This window comes from Perna viridis, chromosome 5 (assembly GCF_037379345.1).
Source record: "Perna viridis isolate PV_CMFRI_1.1 ecotype Kerala chromosome 5, ASM3737934v1, whole genome shotgun sequence".
Taxonomy (NCBI): Eukaryota; Metazoa; Mollusca; class Bivalvia; order Mytilida; family Mytilidae; genus Perna; species Perna viridis.
The window spans coordinates 47,571,170-47,588,248 of NC_142449.1; positions in this window are offsets into that span (position 1 = coordinate 47,571,170).

Below are 17,079 nucleotides of genomic sequence, written 5' to 3' on the forward strand. Positions count from 1 at the left end.
GGATTACATTTTTTTTATTTCCGCTAGAATCTTTGTTCTTTTGATTATTCTTGCATAATTTATAATTAAATTCATACTCATGAAATAGTATTATTAATAAAATTACTAACAAAAATATTCTGTTTTCACCGGTTGATCGTATAAGTCGGCGTTCATCAATGACTGGACAATCAAATAAAGGTTTTAAGAAAAACAAATAAGCAATAAGTGATCACACTTGAATTGAACTATAACCAATGGTGGGTTCTGCAGAATCAGACCAACTTGTTAGATTTATACCTTGCAATAACTGATCCGAATAGATAGGACAAATAAATTACAGCAAAAAACATTTACAATAATTTTTCCCATTTGTCTAGTCATATTTTGAAAAGCAGTAAGATTAACAATGAATGGTCTTACCAAAAAACACAAAAATGTTTCGGAAGTATGACTGTCAATAGTCTTGTAATATCCATCTCGTATTGGTCTTTTTGAAAACTTGCGTTTTAAAACATAAATAAAACGGTATGCATATCAAAACGTCAAATGAATTGAATTTGATTGTCAATTAGAGTAAAAGCTTGAAGTTTGATTTGTAACTTAATTGTGGTGTAAATGACAAAAAAAGGAACAAATATATACTCGAATAATAAAGCCTCACGAACGGTGATTTATTTACAGCTTTGCAACAAAAGACAGGAGTAACAAAAAAGTACATTTTCAAAATATTTTTTATTCTTGAAATACATTTTTCGTCTTCATATTCTGGTCTCATTTAATTTTGTTATTTTTTTCTTTTGGCTTAGGAATTACCTTTGGTTTGCTGTCTTTTTTGCAGATGGCTGCGTGGAAATTTGTTCGTAGTTCATTTCTGCACGTTCTTGTATCTTCAATATTTATCTTCCCGTTTCAGGTAGGATGTATGTTTGCATATGGTATTTCTTCTGTGGTTAAAAAAAATAACTGCTAATAAATTTTAGTCTACTTAAATAAATTCAACTGCCCAAAATAAGGTAAATGTGTTTCAGTTAAGAATATAGTGGAGATAAATTTTGCATTATTATTGTAATCCTATTTAATTAAATGTAAATTATCAGGAAATACTAGTAAATAGCAAACCTACAAGCACAACAAAAGGTTTCGATTTTTTATTTTCTTTTAATTCAATGCATTAAGTCGTAATAACCATTGTTTTGTATTGTTCTTTTCTCCCTGTTGCCTTTAAAAACTATCTTGTATTATAATTGAGTTATCATGATAAAGACATCTCGTTGTCAAAAAAAAAAAGAATTAAAAAGGTCTACAACAACAGTAACAACGAGAAAATAAGAAATAAGACGTATACGGTTGACAGTTGATTAGCTGAAAGTAATATGAAAAGAGTTTGGGTAATATTTTTTTCTTCTTAAATCATTAATATAATCCGTCTTTACGGTGATTCCCTTGCAACTTAAAGATTCACACGAGGATTACTGATTTACGTTCTGGTCATGTATTTTTACGTTTATGAATTATCTTATTGTTCACGCTTCGGTAATTTTGCTGATATTACATTTCCTAAATTAAAAATGAAGATAAAATATACGAAAGGTGTATTGGTACTAATTATTTCCTCCTATATTTTACGTTTTTTTTTCGAGTTTCTCTATTAAGGACCAAGTATAAAGTTTGCAAACATATATCAAAATATATAATGTATTCTGTTTTGTTGAAGTGTTAATTTTTTTAACATAAATGAATAAGAAATTAAGCCAAATCGAAGCCGAAATTCTTGTGTTGATGTAATGGCTGACAATCTTGTGACAGCTCGTAACCATATTAGAGAATAAAAGTCAAGGATATCAACACTTTTTGTCTAAATATTTGAAAATCACTTAAATGTCAATTATATCCAAAACCATGGGACAAGGAGCCTGAAACCATAACCATTGAACAAGGAGTATTCAACAAAACCATGGGACAAGGAGGATGCGACAAAACCATTGGACAAGGAGGATGCAACAAAAACATGTGACAAGGAGCATGCAAACAAAACCATGGGATAAGGAGGATGCAGCAAAAACAATGGGACAAGAAACATGCAACACAATCATTTGACAAGGAGCATGCAACAGAAACCAATGGGACAAGGAACATGCAACAGAAACAATAGGACAAGGAACATGCAACAAAACCATGGGACAAGAATGATGCAACCAAAAATCATTGAGGCAAGGAGCATGCAATAAAATCGTGGGACAAGGAGCATGAAATAAAATCATCGGACAAGGAGCATGCAACCAAATCCATGGGACAAGGAGCATGCAACAAAACTAAAAACAAAAACGTAAATAACATCAGAATCAGAATAAAAAAAAAACAGAAAAGAAAAAGTGAAAGTGCAAGTCGGACTAAAAAAAACCGAGTGGACCAAATGTACAAATAGGACTAAAAATCAACTGCATTTTTCTCACATGAAACATTTGGCGGCCGAGATACGGATGGCAAACATCAATTGAAGAAGGATTAAAATTAATACACAAAGTAAATCAATCGAAGAACTGAAGGAGGCATCCGTGATTGATGCATTGGTTGCTGATGTTCAAAGCACTTATTTGCCAGTCGCACGGTACAGAAGATCTGTGAATTTGTTAATTCGATGAATAGCGTACAAGTGGTAAAGGATGAATTTGTTGAATGGGAAAGTATATAAAATTAAGTTTAAGGGAAACGAATGTATAATGGAAATTTTGTCCCTATCCGTGCATGTGTTCGGGTTGATTTTTTAATACATATCCGTAAGACTGACAATTAAAACCAACTAAATCGTATCCGACAATAAGGGTTAACAGAATGGCACTGAAATGCTCCTCGATGTATAGTAAAGACGTTCAGAACTTACACTACACAGAAAAAAAAATGCATCAATGTGTTTTATACATGTTTTAAAACACATGAAAAGCAAATATTTCTCGTTCATATGGTAAGGACCTCAGTAAAAAAACACATGATAAACATAAGTGCAGGACAACCAAAGTAACTCATGAAAAATAAGTATATATAAACTATAATGTAATGATATGTCTCCCATGGGACTTTATGTATGAATAAAGTATGATCTTTATATAATTTTGGAAAACGTTTGTTTCTATGAGTTTTTATTGGCACAAAAGCATAATATTCCATACACATATGTTTCCATATATTCTAATACATATGAAAACATAAGTTGCATTTTTTCAAGTGTAGTGTCAGAATGTTATAATATGTTCATTCATAGTCGACAAAATACATAATTTATTCCACTAATGAAACGACACACTACAAACCTGTAGTTTTATGCAGATCAGCGTATTCATTGTCAGTTTTTTTATCAATCTGAACTAAATCATCATAAAGGTTTTCTTGCTCTTTGGGCCTGAAAATTAGAAATAAAACAACACAATAATTTCTATAACTTTCAAATTATATTGTTTTGGTTCCTTGATAATTTAGGTAAAAACATGTATTGGTTGATTTAACTTTATTTACACATGATAAATGCATGGACATATATCTTTCAAAATTAGAAATTAAAGTTCTTCTCTGTTAAAGAATCAGGCAAAGTGTGTGTAAGGTGTGGAAGAGTAATCAAGGGAACCAAGGTTATAGTAATCCAAATAATGTAATCCAGGGACAAAGACCTCTCATGGAAAATAGACATACACAACAAAGAACATAAAGTAACTAAAATCATACATACAAAGTAACAAAGTAACAAAAGTAAATGAACAAGTCGGACTCCACATGTGGCACATGAAAAAAAAACGCAAAGATTTTATGGCATGATCTAAATATTTAAACCTCATAATCTCTCAAAATAACCATTAAGGTGGTTGTAGAGCTTGCCTTTTTAAGATCTTGAAAGGTCAAAGTTAGCTGAAATGCACTTAGGAAAAATGGCCGAAAAATTTTCTCTCACTTTTTCCCTATATAAGCAGTCAAAAATGTCTATATCACAAATGCTTCAGGATAAACTCAAATGGCTTTTCAGTTCTTTTTTTAAGAGGTATTGAATATTTTTGAAGCAAAAAGGTCAAACGGAGAAAATGATGTGCCACCCATTGCGTGTTTCTTTCACAGAATTGTACTTAAATCTGAATACGATATTGGTTGTGTTTACTGAGATTGGTTGATATGTGTTTATTCTTTTAATTTGGTTATGATGATGCTCACAAAAAATGTTGTTTGGGTCTATGTTACATCAACTCAGGCAGTCATATATAGAATAAAGGTAGTTTTGAAGTCGAGACAAGAAATAATACAGTGAACCCGTAAGGGCGATATGTGGGGATTTTCAAGGCATTTAAAACTGACGTTATTCTGTTTATCTGATCCGAAAGAAAGAATATCGTTTAGCTAGATCCTTTAATCTCATTTTCCGCTATATAGATGACGAATTATCTTTAAACAATCCTAATTGGGGATTTGATAAATCGCATCTACCCCAAAGAACTTACGAAAGAAATAAAGAAATAAAGGATACTACATACACTGTGAAGTCAGCCTCATATCTTGACCTACACTTAGAAATCGATGGTAAAGGAAAACTATTGACCAAACTTTACGACAAACGTGATGACTTTTCTTTCATGTGTGGCAACATCCCTTCAGCACCTGCGTATAGAGTGTTCATATCACAACTCATACGTTCTGCCAGAGCTTGCCGAAAGTATGCAGACTTTTTGTAACGCGTTAGAATTCTAACAAATATGCTTCTGAAACAAGGTTATGTTGCTACAAGATTGAATTCATCACTACAGAATGTTTCAACTTTCTTTACACTGAAATTAAAGCAAATACACAGCATAATATAGAATACAATAGAAAATTTACATGCAAAATGTGCGAAAGGGAGAGAACTCTATGTGATTAAATGAAACAATGAATTATTTTCAAGATAAACGAGAGATACACATTAAATCCGTTTGACATTCATAAATCTTTTTTTTTTAAATTGTACATCTAAATGTAGAAATATAATTTATAGTAATTTATAGTAAACTGTAATTTGTTGGTTTGCTTTATACAAGAAATTGCAACCTTACTGTTTCGTTAACAAGATAAAGACAAGTCTTTCATTTCAGAAATACATTGAAGCTGATTGGACTGGACTTTAATATATTCTTGTTTGGATAGGGTTCTGTTTATTTGTTTGTTTAGACCTGTTTCACGTTAAAAATTACGAAACGGAAACGTTTCTTTCAGAAAAGCAGAGCACGCTTAACCTACCGGTACACCTGGTCCATGCTCCCAGTTTTTAGTGGAGTCCGAGTTGCTTTGTATGTATGATTTTAGTTACTTTATGTTCTTTGTTGTGTATGTCTGTTTTCCATGTCTGGTCTTTGTCCCTGGATTAAATTCTTTTGATTACCGCTATAACCTTGGTTCCCTTGATTACTCTTTTAGAATTTTTTCTCATCCTATTCACCATTTTACTAATATTATATTAAAGATTCTACAACAAAGTACCTTGGTAAGCATTTTCCACTATTTTTCTCTCTTCCCATACTGCTACAGATTCTAGATCCTGCAATTTACTTGTATTTAGTCATAAAATTCCAAGAAAAATATAAGAATTAATATAATGTTTTATATAAGAATATTCAATTAAACAAATAATTATGAGCAAATATTTCCAAATATAAGAAGACAAAATCTGAGTGTTTAATCCATTTATTTAATTTAGTCACCATTTATATCAATGATTAAGTCGATTTATTTCTTTAAACAATAACTGTATGAATCTCATATGTATGCATCATAATGGCTCGTAATAATGTTTAATCATTGAAATACACAATTTAGTTATCCTTTTCTCTTTCGTCTACCCCGGGCGTAAATACATAATTACATATGGGTGGTTGTTTCTACAAAATCGTAGGACGCTTTCCCTTCCTGTACACCACGTCCATACTCCCATCTTTATGGGAGTTTAGATTGCTCATTTACCGTGAGTGTACGTGTTACATATATTTTGGTTATTTCATGATTTGTTGTGTCTATCTATTTTCTTATCGTTTGAATTGTGGTTTCCTTAATTTATCTTATTAGAGATATATTTAGTATTAAGAAAATAACTTCATATTGACTTAAAATGAAAACAATATACGGAAGAGGATTAGAACGTTCGCCGACCGTTTTTGCAGATTCGTACCGATTTCGTATATCGTATTTATTTCTAGTCAATATAGTTATTTTTTATACTGCAATCCTTATCGTTTTAAAATTAAGTCATATTTTTAATCGACGGGGTTTTGTTTTGTTTTTTATATAATTTTTACATTTCTTCCCTACTTGTGGCCCTGAAACATGCATATCAAAATACCCACCGATCTGACATTAAAATTTGACTTACGGTAGATCATGACTAATATTTCTAGTATACAGATTTTACTGGTTTTTTCCAAAGATGGTCTTGAGTGAATATAGTTTAGAATTTAAATGGAAAAAAATATAGCTCACCGAACTTGATTTCGAAACAACTGAGCCTTAATAAAGGCAACATCTTACATAGATTCTGAAGGAAATTTTTGCTTTTTCGCAAACTATCAGAAAAATGGTAGATATAATTTTTTATTACTTTATGTAAAGGTCACTTAACAGACATTCTTTCATATTTCAAAAAGACAGTTGAGAGTCACTGTACTCTTTTTCTTGTAATATTTAAAAGAGTATTCAAGGGAACTAAAAATCATATATACAAAGTAACAAAAGCAAATGAGCAACTCGGACTCCACTAAAATCTGGGAGCATGGACCAGGTGCAACGGTAGGGTAAGCGTCCGAAGCTTTTCTAGAAACACTCGCCGAGTTGCCTATAAAAAGTCCGGGGTAGACAAACGAGGAAAGGAAAACTATAACCCGGTGAATAAATCAGTTTTCATGGTGCAGATGGATACACCATAACGATCAACGAGTTCATGATGACGATAAAAAAATATATAAATTCCCATTACATTTCACACCAATTGTCTCCCTTTGAAAACAGCTTTTTCCAATCGATGTTTTTGATGTTTCCATACACATTTTGATAAAAAAAAATATTTTTTTTTTTAAACACGTCATATTAAACATAATTAGTTAATTAGAATATAAATAACTGTATGATTTTGTATGATGACAGAAGAGAATGATCCATGTAATACCTCAAGAATCATTTCTCTATATGAAAATGCTCTATATGATCTCTGCATCACTGGATTCGTGCAGAAATTTATCAATAGAATATTTAAGAAATGATATTTTTGACAGAGTTATCTGCCCTTGAAATGTTCATTTTCAATGCATTTTGGTGTAATTATAACTTTAATTGCCAGCGTGATATGGATAGTCCACTCCCATTTCCTTGATTCAGATGGTGCATCAGTCAAACAACATTTAAAAATGGTGGATTTTTTTCATACCATATTTCACCCTCTGCCTTTTTACGGAGGTTGACACTGAATAACTTCCTTGTAATACTGTAATACTGAATAAAGGAGACTTAGAAGTCATATAAGTGATACTTGTCAAAATATATTTCATAATATATTGCATAATATTCATTGTATCATTCTTTGTGAATAAATTGTGTGATGGTAACCATGAAAATCTTTAAATATTTTCATGATTATCAAGTTTTTAAAGATAAATAAATACGTAAGGAGAAGATAATTATGAAAATTAAACTCCCCCTAAAAGGACTTGTATTAAAATATGAATTTTAACATCGCAAAAATATCTGCTTACGATAAAAAAATATGACAAAATACAATGAGGATGCTTTATGGTATATGAATTTTAAATAAAAACGGATCATTTTGCATACCATACAATAGTTGTAGGTCCTTGTGTAAGGATGAACTTACTTTTATTAATGAAAACTTTAAAGACAGCAACAATAAACAAGATGGCAATCAAAATCATAACAATTCCACCTACCGTTGCCCATAGTTTTATTTGGTGATCTTTCTGAAAGAAAATTACACTAAGCACAAAAACAAAATTAGCATACTACCAAGTATAGTGCAAATTAAAAGATATCATAATCTTATGCATGTAGTAAAAAATGAAATAGACTCACAATCCTTATATTTTACCATGTTTAGATGAGTATATGTAATAATAAATGTATTTTTTTCTATGCAGAAAGTGGAGACAGTCCTCCTCGAATAAAACGTTTCCTCAGTATGGTTAGAGTAAACAAGAATATGTGGATGTAAAATCAAGTCGTAATTTTATTAACATTGTACTTTCCTTGCACTATAAAGATTATACTGAAATCTAAATATTGAATTTAGTATTTACCTAGATTTGAACACTTTATGGTGTTTGACCAAGCTTTGCTAACACTATTTTCCGAGAAAATCTGAAAGTTATATTCAATAGATGATTCCAATTCCAAAAAAAAAAGGATATATATATATTGGTATATATATATATATATATATATATATATATATATATATATATATATATATATATATATATATATATATATGATAGGTATTTTGTATATATGTCTTGTTGTTTTTCATTGCATTTCCTTTTGGCCAAAATGAAACTGTAAAGTTTTGTTCCGGCACGACAGTTATGTCTGGGATCCATGATATAGGTGATGCTGGTCCAGTGCATATTATACTCTTGTTTTCTAATTTTGTTGGTAATGCTAAAAAATTATTATAGAGAATTCTAAACAATATGGGATATTTACAGTTAAACTAAATCTTCCACATTCATTTAAGAAATAGAATTGTTTGATTGCAGAACACACACAAATTCCCAACCAAAATAATCTCAATCAACTTTTTACACAACACAAATCGATGTTATTTATTTTTCATATGACTGTAAACAACAAAAACATTTTAATTGACAGATAATTGCATTTTAACGGTCACATTATTCATTTTGTAAATATCCTAAATATTATTATATATTATTAATTAACTATAATATATTTGACGAAATACATGTAAAACTGCTAAATCGATTTTTTTCATCCTAAAAGTCAAATATGAGAATCTGCAAAGCCAATACGGATTTTTCCTGTACTGGTCTGAATATAATTCTAAAACCTCTAAACATACTATCAAACTCCACGAAAACACAGAGATTTCCTCAAGGTGTCGTTGCAGAAGAATTATGGAATTGTAAACAGTTAATGAAAAATACACAATGTTCAAGAATTGTTTGAATATGTTAGTTTAGAACAAAAGCGGATGAAATTTGTTAAGGCTAAAAACCACTAATTCCACTTTCCATAGGCTTCTATGCTAATTTCACAATATTCAATGGCGTCTCTGGACTTTACCTTAACTTTAACCTGCAGAGGACTATATATCAGCATGATTCTACATATGTCAGCTCACAATCCTCAGAATGGCATGTGGGGTTAGCAGACTTGCAGTGCAGTACTGGTCACCGGAAGTGAAGGGTCTATAAATAGCATGGGAAATCCCAGTGTTTTCACAAGATAGGGGTATATTTAAAAATCATTATGGAGATTAGGCTTCACATCACAAGAAGCAAAATGCACCTATAAAATGTACAGAAATGTTTTTCCTTTCAGAAACTGTTTAAATTTTTTAAATAAGATGAGAACTTTTTTTCACAGCACTATGAGGAACAGGGGTAATTTCTGCGTAGGACTATTTTTGCGTACGTTCCAAATGCTCATTGGTTGAATTGGTGGTCTGTAACCTTAACGTCCAATGAAGTAAAAAAGATAAAACTTTGCATTATTACACGATGTTACGACACATTTTAATGCAATTAATTTAGTTTCCATATCATCCTTTATAATATACAAGTAATTAAACCTGTAGAACTTAAGGTTGACTTTGACGGTTGTATAACTATTCATGACAAAAGCGGAACTCAAAAGACAATCATAGATATAGGGCAAGTCACGTCGTGGTAATCTTATAATGTGTAATTTTTTTATTGAATTAGGATTAGGCTACTTGAAATAATAGTTAATATCTGAAAAATGAAAATCACTTCGTAATAAAACCAAAATAAAGTTTGTATTGCATTTGATCATGAAAAGAGTATATTCAGAAAAACTCCTGTGAAGTTTTTTTTTCTCATAGCTTGCATTCTATATTTTGTTTATTTAACACTACCCCTAATCCCCTCATTTTATGAAAATTCTTTGAAAACATTGAAAAAGTAGTTTTTTGCGCCCCCACCCACTTTAGACTAATTTATAACACAACAGCTTGTATTTTCTGTATATCAGAATTCAGATATTATTTTAGCTTTAAGATAGGCAAATAGAAATTTTGAAAGTATCAGTTGAAACTTCAGTAAAATTCCTGTCGGTGTATTGTTTAAAAATGTATTTTTGTTAAATCAGTACACTTACTTTCAACAATAATTGTGACTGTTGATGAAACTTTTGAACCTTGAATATTTTGAGCTCAGCAAAAGTATTTTCCGGCATTCTTTCTATCGATAGTTGTGAAACTCAAATGGTTACTGTTTGAAACATGGTCCCCGTTCAGTGTCATCCATGAATAATTACATGTAGGTCCACAATCGGCAGTACATGTAATGGTGAGTGATTGATGTTCCAAAACTATCTGAGTCGTATTTGTATTAGATAAATCTACTGTTTCCGGTCCATCTCGAAAAAATAAATCAAGTTATTTTTCCCAAACTTTTTAACAAAATATCAATCTTTTGAATTTACATTTGTCTCATTTTTTAAAATATATCTGATGTTGATTCCATGTTTTAAGACAAAAGTTAAGGGATTTATTTGAAGGAATTTGTCACTAAAATTAAATATTCAAAAGTGGGTAGTTGACTTTTTTATATTCAAGTACTTTAATGAGCTGTATTTCGAGTATATTTGACAAAATCACAAAGGTGTCCCGCCAAAACAATTCACACAAGGGCGATATCAATCAATTCAACAAAGTACCATGATATAGAAGACGTGAATAATGCGGAAATAATGAAAATTGTCCGAAAATCTAAGCAACAATATAAAAATCACCATAGAACATCCGAAAATACCAACAGTATATTTGAACAAGCCTGGATTCGATCTTGAACTTATTGATCTAACATATCCATAAATCATGCGATAAAGATAAGCATCGTGCAAAGGAATAAGAAATATATTTCTGTGTAATTTCAACACCCTCACATGATGGAGGTGTGATTTATAATGATAAATGAGAACTGTATTATATTATATATATCATATAGTTCCCATGAATCGCCCCGAAGTAGCAATCCATATAAAATTCAGAAACTGTCTATGCAAAAATGATTTCTGGAGTAGAAAATCCCATGCTTTTGTGGTCTACAGATGATAATTTTTTTATGTCAAGACAGCCCTGTCTTTATTTTGGAGAAAACCATACAGTTATTTCCCACTTAAATCAACCAAATCAAACCTTTTCAAGGAGGATAACTCTTGTTCAGTGCAAATTTCATACACAATCGTTAAACTAAGACTGGTTATGTGGCATGTAACATGCGAATCCGCTGTTTTTATTTATTTTTTTATTTTATTTTATTTTTTGTTTTTGTTTTTTTGTTTTTTTTTGTTTTTTTTTTTGTTTTTTTTTTTTTTACATGCATGAACCTGCACCACCTCTTGTCTAATTTTTATAAAGACTGTTAAGAAAATAGTACTATATACTCTGCAGTGCATACCTACAAATAACATTGAGTATTATATTATTTGAAAATTTAAATCCTATAGTATTTTCTGCTTTGCATTGGTACTGGCCATCTCTAGATTTTGAAATATTTGGGAATTGCAAATCACCCCATTGGAGAACCAGGTACCAGGACCAGTCCATCTGTAATCACACTGTGGATAACAATCCGCGGAACATTTCATGCTATCATTTTCCTTGATTGTATACGTACTGGAAGGGTTTAACAATACACTTTTTGGTTTCAACAATACACTTTTTGGTGGATCTGTAATAATTTTGTATGAATGCAGCTATATATTAACTCCTACTATTCTTAAGCACTTATTTCATTCAATTTACTACAACAACAAATACAGTTAAATCAAAGCAGTGCAGTTGTAGCAGTATTCAATTTTATTGTATGTGAACTACGTACAAGTCTGACATTCGTTACTCTGTAGTAGATACAGATTGCCCTCTCCGAAAATTCAGGAATCTTAAAAGTGTTGCTTTTGCGAGGTTTCCGATCCTCAAATGATGTCCCATTTAAATAATGTTCGAAAATTTCGAAATGGCTGTCTGTCACGATTATTTAGGGAAAAAAGAGTGTCTGTCACTGCATAGAGCCCTATATCAGACGTACACAATGAACTAGAATACAAATGTACGATTATGATACAAATGAAAGACTTTCCCGTCACTTCGCTGCTAATATTATACAACACTAATCCCCCATTTTTTTTAAACAACACTGATGATGGTCCATCCCATATAATGTTATACTATGCCAGCACGAATGTGAAAAACATGGAAATTCCAGATTGCTCCCAGCAATATTATATTCAGTATGGGAAGGCTCAAGTACAATGTCGGATGGACCTGCTGAAATGTTTAGATAACTTTTATGATCATTTAGATATATCTTACGGACCCACTGACTTTGAGTCAACCTACATTTTTGTGTGCGACTACTAGTATTTCTTCAGATTGTTATACGCTGATTTATCATGCAAACAAAACAAATTAAAATGCGAAACAAATTAGTTTCAAGCTTGGTCCATCACCGCCCGAATGTAATGCAAAATTAATGTGAAAGAGTAACATTTTGTATGATAGTCAAAGTATTTTTTTAGTTTATTATGAAACTAAATAAAATTACGCTCAGTGTCAACTATTAGCTTGTAAATTAAAACATTTATAAAAATGTTAAATATACATCTTTAGAAATTAAAGGTAAAACATCAGTTTAAGCATCAGTCTTATTCTTTTCAATCATGGAGATTAAGATAAATAGACAAATTGATTGATTGATTGATTGATTGATCGTAGTACAACGTCCGCTGGCAGATAAGTTGTGCGTTTCAGGAAAAAAATTTAGCAATCGTACTATCCCCCGACGCTCTGAGCCGAATTATGATATGCTACACCCCTTGTATGGGATAAGTTTATCATTCTATGGCATTGAGTAATCGGAAATTGGGATTTCGAACAGAAGTAATGTTTGAATTTATTTAAAAGAATTTACTAAATCAAATTTAAAAAAAAAAACATAGCAGTGTTGATGAATATAAAAATTAATGATTTGTGTTGATAAAATAATAATTATTTTTAATATTACCTTATATAGGGATTCAATGGTTATTTGGTCAATAGAGTATGTGGGTACTTAGTCTAAATATTATTTTCTTTGACTAAAAAAATCTCCCTTATGCATTGTCTGCGTGGGAAGTGGGCCACGCGAATTTGATTTGGCTATGAATTAAACCAATATAACTTCGACCCTCGAGGCTAGCAGAGTACTGTACAATGAGACCATGAAGGCTGTTTGCAGAGATTAATATCATTAGTGTTTTTTTTTAATGTCGGCTACTATAGCATGTAATGCTGTGTAATAGTTTATAATGGCCGATAAATTTCTTTCATATATAAGTAGTTTAAGATAAAATATATTTCTGTTCTCTATGGTATAAGGTATTAAAAAACAATCAGAAAATTTCCCGTCACTAAATTTGTCAATTTGTCCACTGCATATAACTTGAGATAAAAAAGGGAAAAGTATTTTAGTTACAAACCATTAACCTATGTATTTCAATGTACTAAATAAAGCATTTGTTTTCTATATAATAACGTACCTGCTACCCTTATTAATACGGTATCGCTTTTTCCTTTATTTCCATTCAGCCATACGAAAGATTCATTCGAAGTCGACGGTGGTGCTTAGTGGAACTCGATCGATGTTTCGTTGCAAGAACAAATCTTAGAGATGGAACAGGGTGTTTTATTGGTATTTATTTGATAACAATTTTCACTTATGCTGATCGCCATACAAGCTACTCGTCAATGTAGTTTATATTGAAATATAATGACATCTAAGTGTCAATGATGTTCCTTCTTGGATCTGGTGTGATACTATCCTTCTTGGATATAATCTGGTGTGATACTAAATGAAACTGAACCCACTTGATGCACTGTAAAATAGTAACAACATATATACGTCAAAGATCATACACCAATGCCAAGACATCATCCTATTACAAGCAACAAGCAAAATAAAGACACTGCTTGTTGACATTCGAAGAATTCTTAGACCTCGTCAAAAAATGTTATAGTCGTCATCATGAACTCATCGATCATTATAGTGTCAATAGAAGTAAGTGCCTAGGGTCCGCCACTGGAATTCATTTCGATATTGTACAATTTAATGAATAAAACTATGAATATTAATGTTCTTTAATTTACAATCTGTTTAATTTAAAACCAAAACTTAATTTTTTATTGCTACTAGGAAGGTGTTTCATGCATATGCTTCTAGTTAATGGGAACTTAAAAGCAACCAAACGCCTAAACGTTTCAGTCAAAAATATTATCTAGGTGATTGGATTGTGGTAATATATTATAATGTATATATTTTTTTTTTTAAATAAATAATGCATTTGGCTGGGTTTATCCACAGAACAGATGATCTGTTTCTGTAACGTTAAAACAATGTTACTTTATTGCCCGGTTCCATAAAAAAAACTTTTTTGTTGAGATTTTCCTTAATTTCCTTCTTCAGCTCCCATTTCGACCAATCAGGTGGCTGCAGTTTCAAATAAGGAAAACAACAAGTATTAGAGGAAATTCTCCATTTCAGATTTGTTTATTTAACATAAAATTTCCTCAAATCCTTGTGTTCTTCCTCAAATGTTCAATTTAATTGAGTTGATTGGTCGAAACTAGTGTTAGGAAGACCCGCAATAATCTGTGATGTGTGCGTACAGGTAGTATATATCTCCTTTGTATGACTGCCTGAATATTAATGCTGCAGAAGTCTTAGTCATTTATTGACGTCATTATTGAAATTAACATTAAAAACTTATTAAAGAATTACTTTAAGAATTTTGTTTACGTTACATCATTTGCGTGTACAGCATATCGAAATCTGAAATATATATGATTGGCATTTTTTGTATTTTGCAACACTTAAAGTAGGATGTAATAAATATTTATTACCAACATCATTTTATAAAATGACTTAACTTAACGGGTACGTCTTGTCTCCAACGAACTTTATTAAGGTTGAAAAACTGAATTCAAACAGAAGTAGGACTAAGTCAAGTGTTTACAATCAGCATCTCGAGAACCACATAGAAAGATTATAAACACTTTTTAGATTTAAGTTTGCAGTAGTAAAACTAAGCACAGCCAAATGTGCAGCACATGTTAATCGTTTGAATTACAACAAATAGCTACCATATAAATCGAACGTGACATGATTAACACATGTAAAGTGGAACCATTACGAAAAACATATGATTAGAATTTACGAATTGATTAATGAAAAACATGTTCACAAATCCATATGGTTATTATATGTTTAACTTCTATGGGACTTTGTATCTGTAAAGTGTATGGTTCTTTTACGATTTGGAAATAAACATGTTTTAATGTTTTTTCATGTGCAAATAAAAACTTTTTTTCCATATGATTTACATAAGCTGCATTTTTTTATTTTGTTTTTTTGGTTTTTTTTGTGAAGGCCGATTATAATCTTTCAAAATCAACTTAAAGGATTTGTGTTTCTAAGACGTTTTTATGTGCAAAAAAATGTTTCTGTATGATTTACATATGGTGCCTTTTTGTGGTATCAAGATAACTTTAAAGACCTGTTGAATGTCACTATCCGTGAACAGTAGCTCATAGATTTTTCACTACTTTTTACTACAGGTCCACATCAGCAGCTATACGCTCAAAAATATGTGCATCGCTAATATTCCATGAAAAATGGAACACCTAGACACAAACATATAGTATATGTACTTTGCAAAATCCTATTTACTTCGGTAAAAGTGTTTGTTGAATAAAAATGTAATCCACAAAAATGGTCGGGAATTCAATTAGCAGAGACTAATTTGCATCATTTTGTGTGTGAAAATGGGCTTTATCTCAAATTTATTTTGACGTTGTTCCTTCCGCAGTGTAAGTGGGGCGTGTGCGATAATATTTTATTAATATCATAATAAAGTCGATAGTCAAGTGTTTTTGAGAGGGTTGTATGTTTTATTTTAATATAAATATGATATTTACAAGGTTATTTGATGAGTATTTTTTTTGTCAAACAACGAATGCTCGAATTACCAATTTTATAACCTGAAGTTAAGGCACAGCAAATAGATGGAAACATTATTTTTATGACTGATATATTTGAACTGAAGTTATAGCTGAGTATCAGATTTGTTCTGTGTTTTTTCCTTTTCTATTAAGGACATTGATGCAAGTGGGAAAATACAAAATAATTTTACATGCTTCAGATGAGTGTTTTCGATAAGGAAGAAACTTGACAAGTTTTATCTCAAGAGTCACGGATAATAGTATGACAATTGCTTTAATGGGCAAATACTATAAAACTTTAATTAAGTAGATTTCATTTCTCGAACAAACTGGTAAATGAAGGGGTAAATACGGGTGAAAAAAATGCATTTGTATGGAAGAATGTTCCTGAGTCTTGGTACATGTATATGTTGCTGAGTCGACCACCCAAGTGTCTAGCATTCAACAAAGAGTATTTCTCATCATAAAAAGCAATTATTAATAAGCTCTTGTCGTGAACAAAGACAAATTTATGTGGGTCAAAATATTTTTAGGTGATGCGGGTAATAAAAAACACGAGAGGTGATAACGATAGCACAAGTCATAAGTGATCGGAAGTTATTGAAAAACATAAGATATTAAATGAAGTGAAACTTGTAATTACAAATGTATATAAACACAAGTCATTCAATTTCAACGTCTTAATTATTATTTTTAATCTCAGTTTCCGCTACATAGATGACCTATTATCTTCAAACAATCCTAATTTCGGGGATTCGATACGTCGCATCTACCCAAAAGAACTTGAGATAAAGGATACTACAGACATTGTGAAGTCAGCCTCATATCTTGACCTACAGAAATCGATG